A 15595-nucleotide genomic window follows, 5' to 3' on the forward strand; every position below is an offset into this window, starting at 1 on the left:
TGTAATCCCAGCTACTCGGGAGGCTGAGGCAGGAGAATTGCTTGAACCGGGAGATGGAGGTTGCAGTGAGCCGAGATCGTGCCATTGCACTCCAGCCTGGGTGACAAGAGGGAGACTCCATCTCAAAACAAAAAACAAAAAACAAAAAAACCACAGAAAACCCATTTTTAATCATTTCTATTAACTTGTTCATGATTCTAATTTTTTTTTTTTTAGGGATGAAGGAGGTTATAACTCATAATTAAATGGAAACTTTAGGGTTACTGAGGATTTTAATTATCTTTGCTATCCTGTTTCCCATTACTACAGAAAATGGAAAGTTGGAGTTTTATGACTGTAACTAAGGGCTGGATGTAACAGCAACTTTCTAGTTGTGAGCACCTGTTTTCCATGAACTCTGTCTGACTCCCTGGCTGGCACGTTCTGTGGTGGAGAGTCCAAGTTTGGGCCACCTCTGTGCTGCTTTGTCTTGTGGTCTGAGGCATCTCATCCCCTTGGCCTTGGTCATTGCCAGCCACCTGTATCAGTCAGTCTCTTTCCCTGATACATGGGGAGAGGCTGAAGAATTCAAAGCGGGAGAAAACTATCTTTTAGTTCTCAGGAGTTGATGTGAGAATAAAATGATTCATGTAAACACGCAACACAGGACTCATACTAGGCACTCAGAATTGCTGGGTTTTATCATTGTTTTCATCATCAGTACCAATATTTGATCAATGACCAATTTTAATTTAATTGAAGTTGACTTCAATTAAAGAAGAAAAGTGTTTAAAAAGTGGTGTGAGAAAACATAATGATTTTAACTTCAAAGTAGAATTAATGTCCTTTAAAACAGAGTAATTTAATTACACCTGCAAGGTTCTGTCAGCAGAGGATGCTAGAAGCTGTATTCCAAAATCCAGTGAATATCTTCCTTAGCGTTTCGAAACTGCTAATGTGTGAAGATCTTCATTCTTTAAAATGGGCACCAGGGGGCAATCGAAGCTCTTTGGCAAGCATCCAGTTTTTCCCCTTGCCTGTCTATAGTGGAAGGAAAAAAAAGAATCTTTTATAAATAATGTCTTCTAGTGAGTTTGAGATTCAGATTAGTGTTGGAATAATTACTTTTTTTCTCTGAAGAAGAATGCAGAAAAATTCTCTTAAATGTATTTAAAATTTTATCTTGAGCTTTTTAGATAAGTAACAGATTCCTGGACGGGTGCCGTGGCTCACACCTGTAATCCCAGCACTTTGGGAGGCCAAGGTGAGTGGATCATGAGGTCAGGAGATCGAGACCATCCTGGCCAACATGGTGAATCCCTGTCTCTACTAAAAATACAAAAAATAGCTGGACATGGTGGCATGTGCCTGTAATCCCACCTACTTTGGAGGTTGAGGCAGGAGAATCGCTTGTACCAGGGAGGTGGAGGTTGCGGTGAGCTGAGATTGTGCCACTGCACTCCAGCCTGGCAACAGAGCGAGACTGTGTCTCAAAAAAAAAAAGATTCGTATGTGGGAATTTTAAGGATAGCTTCCTCATAATTTAATATTGAAGTTTATAAAGTCACATAAGGTTTATTTCTGTGATCATTAGTGTAATCCAAACTTTTGAAAATATATATCAGATCTTGCCGGGCGCAGTGGCTCACGTCTGTCATCTCAGCACTTTGAGAGGCTAAGGCAGCTGGATCACTTGAGGTCGGGAGTTCGAGACCAGCCTGACCAACATGGAGAAACCCCATCTCTACTAAAAATACAAAATTAGCCAGGCATGATAGTGCATGTTTGTAATCCCAGCTATTTGGGAGGCTGAGGCAGGAGAATCACTTGAACTCAGGAGGCGGAGGTTGCGATGAGCCTTGATTGCGCCATCGCACTCCAGCCTGGGCAACAGGAGCGAAACTCCGTCTCAAAAAAAAAAAAAAAGAAAAAAGAAAATATATATTAGATCTTGTCACTTCTCTGCTCTAAACCTCCGGTTTCTTCCTATCACTTCAGATTCTTTGCCTTGGCCTCTGCAAATCACACTGACTTTATCCCCTCCTACTCCCTGGCTTGCTCACTCCTCTCTAGCTACACTGATCTTTCTGATTTTCTCTGAAGACCTCTATTCTTATTCCCACATGGAAACTTTCTATTTACTCTTTCTTCCACATGGAATAATACCCAGAACTTCACATGGCTCCCTTATTTTGCTTGGATCTGTGCTCAAGTGTTACCTTCTCTGTCCATCTTATGTAGGTCCCCCTGCTCCCCATCCCACCTCTTTTCCTGTCACTGCTTTATGGTACTTATCATTATCTGACATTTTTGTGTATTAGTTTATTGTGTTTCTTCACGTAAAAATGTAAGTTCCATGAGGACAGTCTTTTTTTTTAACTGCTGTATCCTCAGTGGCTTGACAGATACCTAGCACATAGTAGGTACTCAAGAAATATTTGTTGAATGAATGGAATGGCCATCCTTGGCTGTGGGCATGGCTACTTTCTTCCTAAACGTTTCATTGAATCAAGGTTAGCTTCTGATCTGGTCACAATTATTATTATTATTTTTTTTGCAGACAGAGTTTCCCTCTGTTGCCCAGGCTGGAGTGCAATGGGATGATCTTGGCTCACTGCAAGCCCCACCTCCCAGGCTTAAGCGATTTTCGTGCCTCAGCTTCCTGAGTAACCGGGATTAAAGGCATGTGCCACCATGCCTGGCTAATTTTTGTAATTTTAATAGAGTCAGGGTTTTGCCAGTTTGGCTGGGCTGGTCTTAGAGTCAGGGTTTTGCCATGTTGGCCAGGCTGGTCTCAAACTCCTCAAGTGATCTGCCAGCCTTGGCCTCCTAAAGTACTGGGATTACAGGCGTGAGCCACTGTGCCCAGCCACAGTTATTCTTTAGAAACGGAGAAGCTGATACTCCACTTACACATTTCTAGGTTGGTCCTCCACAGTTATGTCAAAAGGGTGCAGTCTTTTTAAAGCTCCCTTTCCAGGTAAGCTTTTATATCCTCTCAAGGGTTTCTGCCTCTGAGCAGTGGTTTTTATTTTGCTCAACAAATATTCTGTGCATCTGCTGTGTGAATGGACACTGCTAGTATGGATCAAAATGAGGATACTTTGAGGAAGATGGACTAAGTTATGCAGATAATCCAAAGCATACTTTAAGTGCAGTGACAAATATGGGGGTAGTTTTTATCTGACTTTGATTATAGTCTCTTTATTTACAAGTTTTTGTTTTTTTCTTTTTTTGAGACAGGGTCTTACTCTGTCACTCAGACTAGAGTGTAGTGGCATGCTCACGACTCACTGCAGCCTTGACCTTCCAGGCTCAAGCAGTCCTCCCATCTCAGCTTCCCTAGTAGCTAGGACTACAGGTGGGCGCCACCATGCCCGGCTAATTTTTCTGTGTTTTGGAGAGATGGGATTTCCTCATGTTGCCCAGGCTGGTCTCGAACTCCTGGGCTCAGGAGTGCTGGGGTTACAGGTATGAGTCACCATACCCGGCCACCACCGTCCCTGCTCTGTTTTTTTTTTTTTTTTTTCTAAGAGATAGCATCTTGCTCTGTTGCCCAGCCTGGAGTGCAGTGGCACAATCCTAGCTCACTGTGACCTCAAATTCCTGGGCTCAAGTGATTCTCCTGTCTCAGCCTTCTGAGTAGCTGAGACTGCAGGCATGTACCACCATGCTGAGCTAATTATTTTATTCTTTGTAGAGATGGAGTCTTGCTATGTTGCCCAGGCTGGTCTTGAGCTCCTTGGCTCAAGTGATCCTCTTGCCTTGGCCTCTCAAAGTGCTAGGCTTATAAATGTGAACCACTGTGCCCAGCACAAGTTATTTTGATGTCCAGGTATTCAGCATTAAACTCTGGTAAACATCTGTCAATTTAGTGTATAAATAGCAAATTGCAAAACTTGCAAATGTAATATATCTGTGCCATTAAGTAAGTGGAAATGATGTTAACGAAGTTCTCCATTCCACTCAAAGCATTGTAAAGTGAGGAACTGGTTGAACTAGAGCAGTTAGTTCCTGACTGGAAAAGAGAAAATTAACAAGAATGATACATGATTTGAATATCATAGGATTTAAGAGCCTTTGAAAAAATTGAAGACGTTTCTATAAAATAATACTTGATTCATTCTTTGTGGATTCTAACATTTACTATATTCTGAGATTTGTTATGACTTAAATTTTGAATTATGAATTGAATTTTATTCAGGATTAAACTTTGACCTAAAAATTTAAATTTTATTTTAAGATATTGTAGTGTAATCTTTTTATGCCCCCTCTTCAGTGAAAATTTGAATCTCCTTTTTTTTTTTCTCTTTTTTTTTTTTGAGACAGAGTCTTGCTCCGTCGCCCAGGCTGGAGTGCAGTGGCACGATCTCGGCTCACTGCAAGCTCTGCCTCCCGGGTTCACGCCATTCTCCTGCCTCAGCCTCCTGAGTAGCTGGGACTACAGGCGTCTGCCACCATGCCTGGCTAATTTTTTCTATTTTTTAGTAGAGACAGGGTTTCACCGTGTTAGCCAGGATGGTAATCTCCTTTTTAATTGACTACTTCTCTTACAGTCATGAAATAAAGTTAGGATGTTCTCCTTTGTATCATTTATCATTTCTTATAGCCATATGCCTTCTTCTGTATTCACAGAACTCTTGTTCAGTTTTCAAAAATCTGTGCATACCTAGTACTTTCTAAAAACTTTTTTTCTGTTACCCAGGGATATTTACTATCATCAGTAATTTTTCTTCTTTTTTTTTTCTTTTGAAATGGAGTCTCTTTGTCACTCAGGCTGGAGTGCAGTGATGTGACCTTGGCTTGACTTACTTCAACCTCTGCCTTCTAGGTTCAAGAAGTTCTCCTGCCTCAGCCTCCTGGGTAGCTGGGATTACAGGCACCTGCCACCTCGCCTGGCTAATACTTGTACTTTTGGTAGAGACAGGGTTTCACCATGTTGGCCAGACTGGTCTCAGACTCCTGGCCTCAAGGGGTCTGCCCGCCTTGGCCTCCCAAAGTGCTGGGATTACAGGTGTGAGCCACCATGATGGGCCCAGTAATTTCTATAAAGTAATGCTCCTTTGTAAAAGTCATTCACTTTCATTTCTCATTTCCTATTTCACTTCCTTATGTTTTCCGGTATAAAACCCCCACCTCTTTGCTGTTTAATTCATGTTTCATTTTACCTTAAAGTGTTTCTTCTTCTTCTTCTTCTTTTCTTTTTTTTTTTGAGACAGAATCTCACTCTGTCTCCCAGGCTGGAATGCAGTGGCGCAATCTTGGCTTACTGTGGCCTCCGCCCCTGGAGTTCCAGTGATTCTCCTGCCTCAGCCTCCCAAGTAGCTGGGATTACAGGCACCTGCCACCGCGCCCAGCTAATTTTTGTATTTTTAGTAGAGACAGAGTTTCATGATGTTGGCCGGGCTTGTCTTGAACTCCCAACCTCAGGTGATCCGCCTGCCTCCTCAGCCTCTCAAAGTGTTGGGATTATAGGCATGAGCCACTGCGCCCAGGCCTTGGCTAATTTTTTTTTTTGGTATTTTTTTGTAAAAACGGGGTTTTGCCCTGTTGTTCAGGCTGGTCTCCAACTCCTGAGCTCAAATTGATCTGCCTGCCTCAGCCTCCCAAACTGCTGGGATTATATGCGTGAGCCCCTGGACCTGGCCAAATGTAGAAAACTTCCTAAAACAAAATGTGGGAATGTTGTGAAAAGTTTTTGATTGCTACCAAGGTGATGGAGAGCCATGGAAGGTTTTTGATGAAAAATGACCTGCGAAGAATAATATTGTAGAGAGCAATGTGGAAAGAAGTGAAGAGGATGGAAGTGAGGGGAGGACTTCTCAGTGACAAGGTAGTGTTCACAGTTCCAGATGTGAATAAATTCAAAGTAAATTGTGTCATAAAATTCTTGGTAACTAACCTCTTTTCACTTTTATAATTGAGAAAGCTGAGGTTTGGTGCGGTTAAACAACTTACTGAAGGTTACAAGTGGAGTTAATTGTAGAGTCCTGTTTAGATTCCAGGACTTTTGACTTAGGAAGCAAATAAGAAGGAGAGTTACCATGGTAGAGTGTTCATGGCCAGTATAGTAAACAAAAACATTAAAAAAAAAAAAAAAAGGAAGAAAAAGAAAACACAAGGGAAGAAAAAGAAAAGAAGAGTGGCTAATATAGGATTTTCAACTCGCATAGTTTCATTGGCAGTCATCATTGCTTTTTTAAAATCATGACAGAATTATAAATTGAAACATAAATTTGATTTGCTGCTGCTTAGATTGTTTAAATGTTTGTTTGTTTTTTGAGATGGAGTCTTGCACTGTCACCTGGGCTGGCGTGCAGTGGCGCTATCTCAGCTCATTGCAACCTCTGCCTCTTAGGTTCAAGTGATTTGCCTGCCTCAGCCTCCCAGGTAGCTAGGATTACAGGCACCTGCCACCACGCCTGGCTAATTTTTTTGTATTTTTAGTAGAGATGGGATTTCACTATTGGCCAGGGTGTTCTTGAACTCCTGACCTCGTGATCCGCCCGCCTCCGCCTCCCAAAGTGCTGGGATTACAGGTGTGAACCACCACACCCAGCCTGTTTAAGGCATGGTGGCTCATGCCTATAATCCCAGCACTTTGGGAGGCCAAGGCGGGCAGATTACCTGAGGTCAGGAGTTCAAGACCAGCCTGGCCAACATGGTGAAACCCTGCCTCTACTAAAAATACAAAAGTTAGCTGGGTGAGGTGATGCATGCCTGTAATCCCAGCTACTCGGGAGGCTGAGGCAGGAGAATCGCTTGAACACGGGAAGCAGAGGTTGCAGTGAGCCGAGATCACGCCGCTGTATTCCAGCCTTGGCAGCAGAGGGCGACTCCATCTCAAAAAAACAAAAAAAAAAACCAAAAAAAAAAAACCCCAAAAAAAAACCCAAAACCAAAAAAAATTTATCTATTTATAAATATATTGCTGCTTGTCTGTTTTTGGAATTAAAGTGTTCTTACAAATGGCTCTGTGTGGTTAGCAGTTCTTAGAATTGCCTAGGTAGCATACAGTAATACTAAATGTAATTACAAAGGCTACTAGGTGGATCTTATTGACCAAAAGACATGCCAGATGGAGCCATCAGTACTGCACTTTGCAAGTGACAATTTAGTTTTTTTCTATTTTTTTTTTTTTTTTTGAGGGACAGGGTCTTGCTCTGTTGCCCAGGCTGGAATATAGTGGCATGATCATGGCTCACTGCAGCCTCAAGCTCCCAGGCTCAAGTGATCCTCCCACCTCTGCTTGTTGAGTAGCTGTAACTACAAGTGTGCACCACCATGCCTGGCTAATTTTTTTAATTTTGTTTTTGTAGAGATGGGGTCTTGCTCTGTTGTCCAAGCTGGACATGGACTCCTGGACTCACGCAGTCCTTCTGCCTCACCTCCCAAAGTACTGGGATTACAGGCATGAGCCACCATGCCCAACCAACAGTGTAGTTTCAACAGAATATCACTCATCAAATTACCTTTGTGTTGGTGTGAATTAACGCTTTATTTGTTTTATAGTTATATTTAATTTGTAATTTTTTATAGCTTTTTGTCAAAATATTTTTTTATATGTGCCTACTATAAGCTGAACGTGGTTCTAGGTGCCTAGATACATCAGAGAACAAAACAGACAAAAAAAATCTTGCTTTTATGGAACTTGCTTTCTAATAGGGAGAAATAGATAATAAATAAAGGCTGGGTACGGTGGCTCACGCCTGTAATCCCAGTACTTTGGGAGGCCAAGGTGCGTGGGGCTTACTTGAGCCCAGGGTTCAAGAATAGCCTGTACAACATGGCAAAACCCTGTCTCTACAAAAAATATAAAAATTAGCTGTGTGTGGTCATGCAGGTCTGTGGTCCCAGCTGCTCAAGAGGCTGAGGTGGAAAGATCATCTAAGTCTGGGGCAGTTGAGACTGCAGTGAGTGAGCCATGATCGTGCCTCTGCCCTCCAGCTTGGGTGACAGAGTGAAACCCTGTGTTAAAAAAACAACAAAAAAGATACATATAAACAATAGAAAGCTGTAAGTGCTATAAGGAAAGGGAACATGTAGAGCATGATAACATGGATCAGAAGTGCTAATTGGGAGACAGGTTGTAATTTAAAATAGGGTGATCAAGGTAGGCCTCCTTTGAGAAGACTTGAAAGAGATTAGGAAGTTGACCATGTAGATATCTGGGAGAACAGTGCAGACATAAGGAACAGCCAGTGCAAAGGCCCTAAGGCAGGAATGTGCCTGGCACGTTCATGAAAAAAGCTCTTAGGCGAGTATGGCTGGAACAGAATGAACAAGAGGGAGAAAAGGAGGAGGTGATTGACATCAGAATGCTAACAGGAGGACCTATAGGCAATTGTAAAGGCTTTTCCTTTTATGGTTTTTTTTTCTTTTTTTCTCTAAGCCTTAGTTTGTCTATAATTGTATTGATTTTTGAGCTTAGTAATGGCATAATTTTAAAGATTTTTTTAGGAAGAATGGAAATAACTTGGTAATTGATTATATATGTGTGGTGAGAGGGACTCATCAAGATTATTAGTTTTGAAGCTGGTAGATAGTGACAGTGGTTGCTGAGATAGAAAACAGGATGAGCAGAATTTGGAGGCCGAGTGATAGGGATGATTGTAAATTCAGTTTTGGACAATTAAGTTGAGGTATTTCTGAGACATCCAGGCAAAGCATCCTGATGACTGCTAGAAATATAGGTTTGTTCTTGAGAGACATCTAGCCTGGGATTATAGATTTTAGAATCATTAGCATGTAGATGGCTATTGAAGCTCTGAGAATGAACAAGATGAGCAGAAAGCCTAGGTCAGAACCCCGAGGGGCAGGTAGAGAAGGAAGATCCTGCACAGGTGGCCAAGAAGGAGGTAGCAGGTAAATCAGGGTAATAAGTGTCATGGAAACCAAAAGGAAGATTGTGTTAGGAAAAAATGTGTGGTCAATTGTGTCAGAATTATAGAGAGATAAAGTAAAATGAGAAGCATCTTTATTATATTTAATGACAAAGTATAATTATTTTAACTTTAAGCGGTAATTCAGATTATATGAGATTACTTCACAGTTTGTTTTTTTGCCAAATCAAAACATCTCTACTGTTTTGGTTATCTACTTCTATGTAACAAACCACCTTAAACTTAGTGACTTAAAAGAATAGCCATTATAATTTTTCACATGACTGTAAGTTGACTGGAGGTTAGCTGCTTCTTCTGGTCTTACTTTGAATCTCTTGTGTAGCTGCAGTTAGCATGTAGCACATTCACCATGGCCTTACTTACATAGCTAGTGCCATGGTGGGACAGCTGGAAGGCTGGCTCAGTTGAAACTCAGGGAAAGCACCTTCTCTCTCTCTAGTCTTTCCAACAGTGTATCCAGACTTCTTACTTAATGATTCTGCATGGAAGAAGGCAACAAGGGTGTGAATATTGAGAGATACGGTTTCTCGATGCCATTTTTGGAGACTAATTAACATATCCACCTAAAGCCTAATCTAGGTTCTTTTTTTTTTTTTTTTTTTTTGAGATGGGGTCTCTCTTGCCAGGCTGAAGTACAGTCACGGCTCACTGTAGCCTTGACCTTCCAGGCTCTAATGATCCCACCTCAACCTCCTGAGTAGCTGGGAATACAGGTGTGCACAACCATGCCCAGCTAATTTTTAAATTTTATTTAGAGATGGGGTTTTGCTGTATTGCCCAGGTTTGTCTCAAACTGATTGGCTCAAGTGATATTCCTGCCTTGGTCTCCAAAAGTGTTAGAATTACAGGCATGAGCCACCACACTCAGCTTTATCTAGATTTTTGAACTCTTTAAAAAGAAACAGGTCATTTCATTGATTCATATACATATGCACACATAGACATAGTCTTACAGACATATATGTGTATATGTACATACAAGTACATGTATACACACATGCATATACACATGTACATATACACGCACACATACACTCTCTTTTTATTCCTAATAGGATTCTCAGTATGTAACTGTTCAGGATAAAAGATACATTTCCCAGCTGGGCATGGTGGCTCACACCAGTAATCCCTGCACTTTGGGAGGCTGAGGCGGGTAGATCACTTGAGGTCAGGAGTTTGAGACCAGCCTGGCCAACCTGATGAAACTCTGTCTCTGCTAAAAATACAAAGAACAGCTGGGCGTGGTGGTGCGCGCCTATAATCCCAGGTACTCAGGAGACTGGGGCCGGAGAGTTGCTTGAACCTGGGAGGGGGAGGTTTTAATGAGCTGAGATCATGCCACTGCACTCCAGTCTGGGCAACAAGAGTGAAGCTCCGTCTCAAAGAAAAAAAAAGATACATTTCCTGGCTTCTCCTGTTGCTAGGTATGGCTCTGTGGCTTAGTTCTGGACAGTGAAGTGTAAGTGCAAGAATATGGACAACTTTTGAGAGGAAAATTAATGGGAAGAGATGTATCCTGCTTTTTGCTTTTTTTTTTTCCCTGCTGTCTGGAAACCACAGCAGCCTTTTGGACGATCACCTAGACTTCTTGAATTTATGAGGGCAACAAGCTGTGGTCCTGATTGTCTTAGACATATGTCAGTCCTGACTTTATTTTGGGTTTTCTGTTACAGCCAAAACTAATTCTATCAGGCTTCTGTTTTGTTGTTGTTGTTGTTTTTTCATTTAAAAAAATACCAGTTTAGGTTTTCTGCAGATATCAGCAAAAAAAGTAAAAATTAGTTTTATTGAGGTATAGTTTACACACAGTAAAATGCAACCAATTTATGAGTATAGTTTGTGAAATTTTAATAAATGTAAGCATCTGAGTAATCACCACTACAATCAAGATTTAGAACATTTCCAAAAATGTTTCTTTCAAGGCACCTTGCTGTCAATCCATTTTTCCCTCCATTTATTTACCCCTAATCCCAGGCAAATCTATTTTCTGTCACTATAGGTTAATTTAGCCCATTCTAGAATTTTATATAAATGGAAACACTCTTTAAACTCTTTTGGGTTTGACTTTGCACAGCATAATGCTTTTGAGACTTGCCCATCTTGTCTCATATGCTAGTGCTTTGTGCATTTTTATTGCTAAATAGTAATCTGTTTATGAATCTACCACAGATTATTCATCTTTTGATAGACGCATAGCTTGTTCTCAGTTTTTGGCTATTCTGTATAAAGCTACTATGATCATTCTTGTACAGGTCTTTTTGTAGATATATGTTTTTATTTCTCTTGGAAGCAAAATTGCTAGATCATGTGGTAAGTGTATATTTATAAGAAACTAGCAAACTGTTTTTTAGAGTGATTATACCATTTTACACTCTCACCTGCAAAATTGGAGAATTCTGCTACCTCCATATCCTTGCCAACACTTGGTATTGTTGGTAATTTTAATGTTAGCTCCTCTTGTAAGTGTGTAGTGCTGTTAAATTATGGCTTTGGTTTGCATTTGCTTGTTGACTGACATTAAACATCTTTTCTTGTGATGAAGTCTCACTGTGTTGATTAGCAATTCCTTCTGCCTTAGGCTCCTGAGCAGCTGGGACTGCAATGTGCATCACTATACCTGGCTAATGTGTACATCATTTGTGAAGTGTCTGTTCAAATCTTTTGTCCATTTGAAAAATTAGGTTGCTTTTTTATTGAGTTTTAGAGTTTTGAGTTTATTTTTGAGCTTAAATATTTTGGATAGAAGTATTTTGTCACATAAATGTATTGTAAATATCTTTTTCCAGTCCGAGTCTGCCTTTTATTTTCCTGATCGTGTCTTTTGAGGATAGAAATTTTAAATTTTGATAAAATACAATTTGTCCGTTTTTTTTCTTTTTGGTGTGTATTTTTTGTATTCTAAGAAATCTTTGCTTACCAACGATTGCAAAAATTTTTTCTATATTTTCTCATTGTTTTATAGGTTTAGTTTTTATGTTTCAGTCTATTAGCTGTTTCAAGTTAATTTTTGTGTATGGTGTGAGGAAAGGATTGGCGTTCCTTTTTTATTTTTTCCAGATTGATACCCAGTTATTTGAGTATCATTTGTTTAAAAGGTCTTCTCATTTGGATTATCTTGGCACTTTTCTTGAAAACAAATTTATATATGTGTGGTTAATTTCTGATTTCTTTATTTCATTGATATGCATAGTCATTCTTACTCTACTATCACAATGTCTCAGTTACTATAGCTCAGTTACTGTCTTAGTTACTATAGCGCTATACATGAAATCATGTAGTGTACAGTTTTCTGACTTGTTTGTTTTGAAAACTGTTTTGGTTACTCTAAGCCTTCAAATTGACATATACGTTTTTGAATTAGCTTGTAAATTTGTACAGAACTGCCTGCTGAGATTTTGGTTGAGATTATATTGAATCTATGGATTAGTTTTAAGAGACTTACTTTCCTAACAATATTAAGTTTTCCAAACCATAAACATTATGTATCTTTCCATTTATTTTAAGTTATCTTAATTTTTCTCAGTAACATAGTGTTAAGTGTACAGGTCTTGCACATATTTAAAAAAATTATTTCTAAGTTTTAATGTTTTTTGATATTATCTTAAATGGCGTGAGCCACTGCACCCAGCCTGGTTTTAAGTTTTATTTGTGAACATTCCAATGTCCTAACTAATATATCTCTTAGAGGTAAACCTAGTTCCAATATACCTTTTTATAAAATATCTTTATTAGGATGTAAGGTCAGAGAAAGGGAGTGATAAAATGAAAGTAAAGTGGTTTACTAATGAGGTAAAAAACAGTGTGACTGAGTGTGATCTGAAGAGAGAACTGTTGTAGTTAAAGATTTGGATAGCTTGGTTTGTGGTTTTAGAATCAAAGCAGCACTGGGTGTCACTTAATTCCAGAATTGGACATGAGGGTAGATGGCTGAATAATGGTAAAGAAAATGAAAGACTAGTGTCTTGAATACATTTTCCATAGTGATTAAAATCACCCTGTACTAATGAAGTTTTTACTGTTGTAATTAATTAATACTTTGTGTATAAATTTTTTCTTTTCTATTTTTTTTTTTTGACACGGAGTCTCGCTCTGTTGCCCAGGCTGGAGTGCAGTGGCATGATCTTGGCTCACTGCAACCTCCACTTCCTGGGTTTAAGCGATTCTCCCACCTCAGGCTCCCAAATAGCTGGGATTACAAGCCTGCACCACCACACCCAGCTAATTTTTGTATCTTTAGTAGTGACGGGGTTTCACCATGTTGGCCGGGCTGGTCTCAAAATCCTGACTTAAAGTGATCCACCTGCCTCGGCCTCCCAACTGCTGGGATTACTGACACGAGCCACCGTTCCCAGCCTGTGTATACATTTTTTTTTTTTTTCTTCTATCGTCCAGGCTGGAGTGCAGTGGCACAATCTCGGTTGACTGCAACCTCTGCCTCCCGGATTCAAGCCATCCTCCTGCCTCAACCTCCTGGGTAGCTGGGACTACAGGCTTTTGCCACCATGCCTGGCTAATTTTTGTATTTTTACTAGTGGTGGAGTTTCACCATGTTGTCTAGGCTGGTCTGGAACTCCTGACCTTAGGTGATCCGGCTGCCTTGGCCTCCCAAAGTGTTGGGATTACAGGCATGAGCCCCTGCGCCTCACCGTATATTTTTAAAGTTCTAACTGTCATTGGATTGCAAGATTCATGAAGGCAGGACCCTTCTTTCTTGATAACCAGAATACCGTCAGTGCTAGGCATAATCAGTACTCAATAAATGTTTATTGAATAGTTAATTATAAGAGTGATGTCAGGGCTTCGGGTGGAGAGTAACAGAGCTATCTTTATTTTTCACCTCTTAAGTCCTTAAGATCTCTTATATAATTCTTTTTTTTTTTTCTTTTTTCCATTCCCACTGTATTGTATCAATTCAGGTCCTCTCTGGACTATTGCAAGAATATTTTAATAGACTTCCTTGTGCTTACACTGGCATTTACCTTATACTGGTAATTTTCTAGTCCAGTCTCCACACCACAGCCATGATGATTTAAAAAAAATTTTTTTTGATTTTTTAATTATTAATAGTATTGTGCTAAAAATACATAACACAGGCTGGGCGCGGTGGCTCAAGCCTGTAATCCCAGCACTTTGGGAGGCCGAGACGGGCGGATTACGAGGTCAGGAGATCGAGACCATCCTGGCTAACATGGTGAAACCCCGTCTCTACTAAAAATACAAGAAAATTAGCCGGGCGAGGTGGCGGGCACCTGTAGTCCCAGCTACTCGGGAGGCTGAGGCAGGAGAATGGCGTGAACCCGGGAGGCGGAGCTTGCAGTGAGCCGAGATTGTGCCACTGCACTCCAGCCTGGGGCACAGAGCAAGACTCCATCTCAAAAAAAAAAAAAAAAAAAATACATAACACAAAATTTACCGTCTTAACCATTTTTAAGTGTATAATTCAGTATTGTTACATATATTCACATTGTTGTACAACCAATCCCCAGAACTTTTTCATCTTGCTAACTGAAACTCTATATCCATTAAATAGCAACTTCCAGTTTCCTCCTGCCCCCAGCCCCTGGCAGCAACCATTCTGCTTTCTATCTCTATTAATCGGACTGCTCTGGTGCATACAAGTGGAACCATATAGTATTTGTCTTTTTGTAACCGATTTATTTTGCTTAACATAATGTCTTTAAGGTTCTTCTGTGTTGTAGCATGTGTCAGAATTTTCTTTCTAAGACTGAAAAATATTCTGTTTTATGTTTATGTCACATTTTGTTGATTAATTCATCCATCAGTGGATACTTGGGTTGCTTCTCACCTCTTGGTTGTTGTGAATACTACTGTGAACATGGATGTACAAATAGCTCTTCAAGACTCTGCTTTCAATTCTTTTGGGTATATACCCAGAATTGGAATTGCTGGATCATATAGTAATTATATTTTTAATTTTCTGAGGAACTACCAAGCTGTTTTCCATAGTAGCTATACCATTTTACATTCCTACCAACATTGCACAAGGATTCCAGTTTCTTTTTTTTTTTTTTTTGTGACGCAGTCTCGCTCTGCTGCCCAGGCTGGAGTGCAGTGGCCGGATCTCAGCTCACTGCAAGCTCTGCCTCCCGGGTCCACGCCATTCTCCTGCCTCAGCCTCCCGAGTAGCTGGGACTACAGGTGCCCGCCACCTCGCCCGGCTATTTTTTTGTATTTTTTAGTAGAGACGGGGTTTCACCGTGTTAGCCAGGATGGTCTCGATCTCCTGACCTCGTGATCCGCCCGTCTCGGCCTCCCAAAGTGCTGGGATTACAGGCTTGAGCCACCGCGCCCGGCCAGGATTCCAGTTTCTTTACCTCCTTACCAACACTTGTTATTTTCTGTTTATTTGATAGTAAAAGTTTTTTGATCCTAGTGAGTGTGAAGTGATATTTCATTGTGCTTTTAATTTGCATTTCCTTAATTATTAGTGATGCTGAACATCTTTTCATGTGCTTATTGGCCATTTGTTTACCTTCTTTGGAGAAATGCCTATTTAAGTCTTTTGTTCATTTTATTTTTATTTTTGAGATGGAGTCTTGCTCTGTGGCCTTGGCTGGAGGGCAGTGGCGTGATCTCGGCTCACTGCAACCTCCGCCTCCCAGGTTCAAGCGATTCTCCTGTCTCAGCCTCCCAAATAGCTGGGACTACAGGCGTGTGCCACCACGCCTGGCTAATTTTCGTTTTTTTTTTTT

At 40.5% G+C, this 15595-nt stretch overlaps 1 protein-coding gene across 5 annotated transcripts in view; it reads left to right on the forward strand.

The window, feature by feature from the left end:
- The window catches only part of WDR70 (WD repeat domain 70), a 381158-nt gene that overhangs the window by 34180 nt on the left and 331383 nt on the right, over nucleotides 1–15595 (forward strand). The window lies entirely within an intron of this gene.

The sequence above is a fragment of the Papio anubis genome, chromosome 5, assembly GCF_008728515.1.
Source record: "Papio anubis isolate 15944 chromosome 5, Panubis1.0, whole genome shotgun sequence".
Classification (NCBI taxonomy): domain Eukaryota; kingdom Metazoa; phylum Chordata; class Mammalia; order Primates; family Cercopithecidae; genus Papio; species Papio anubis.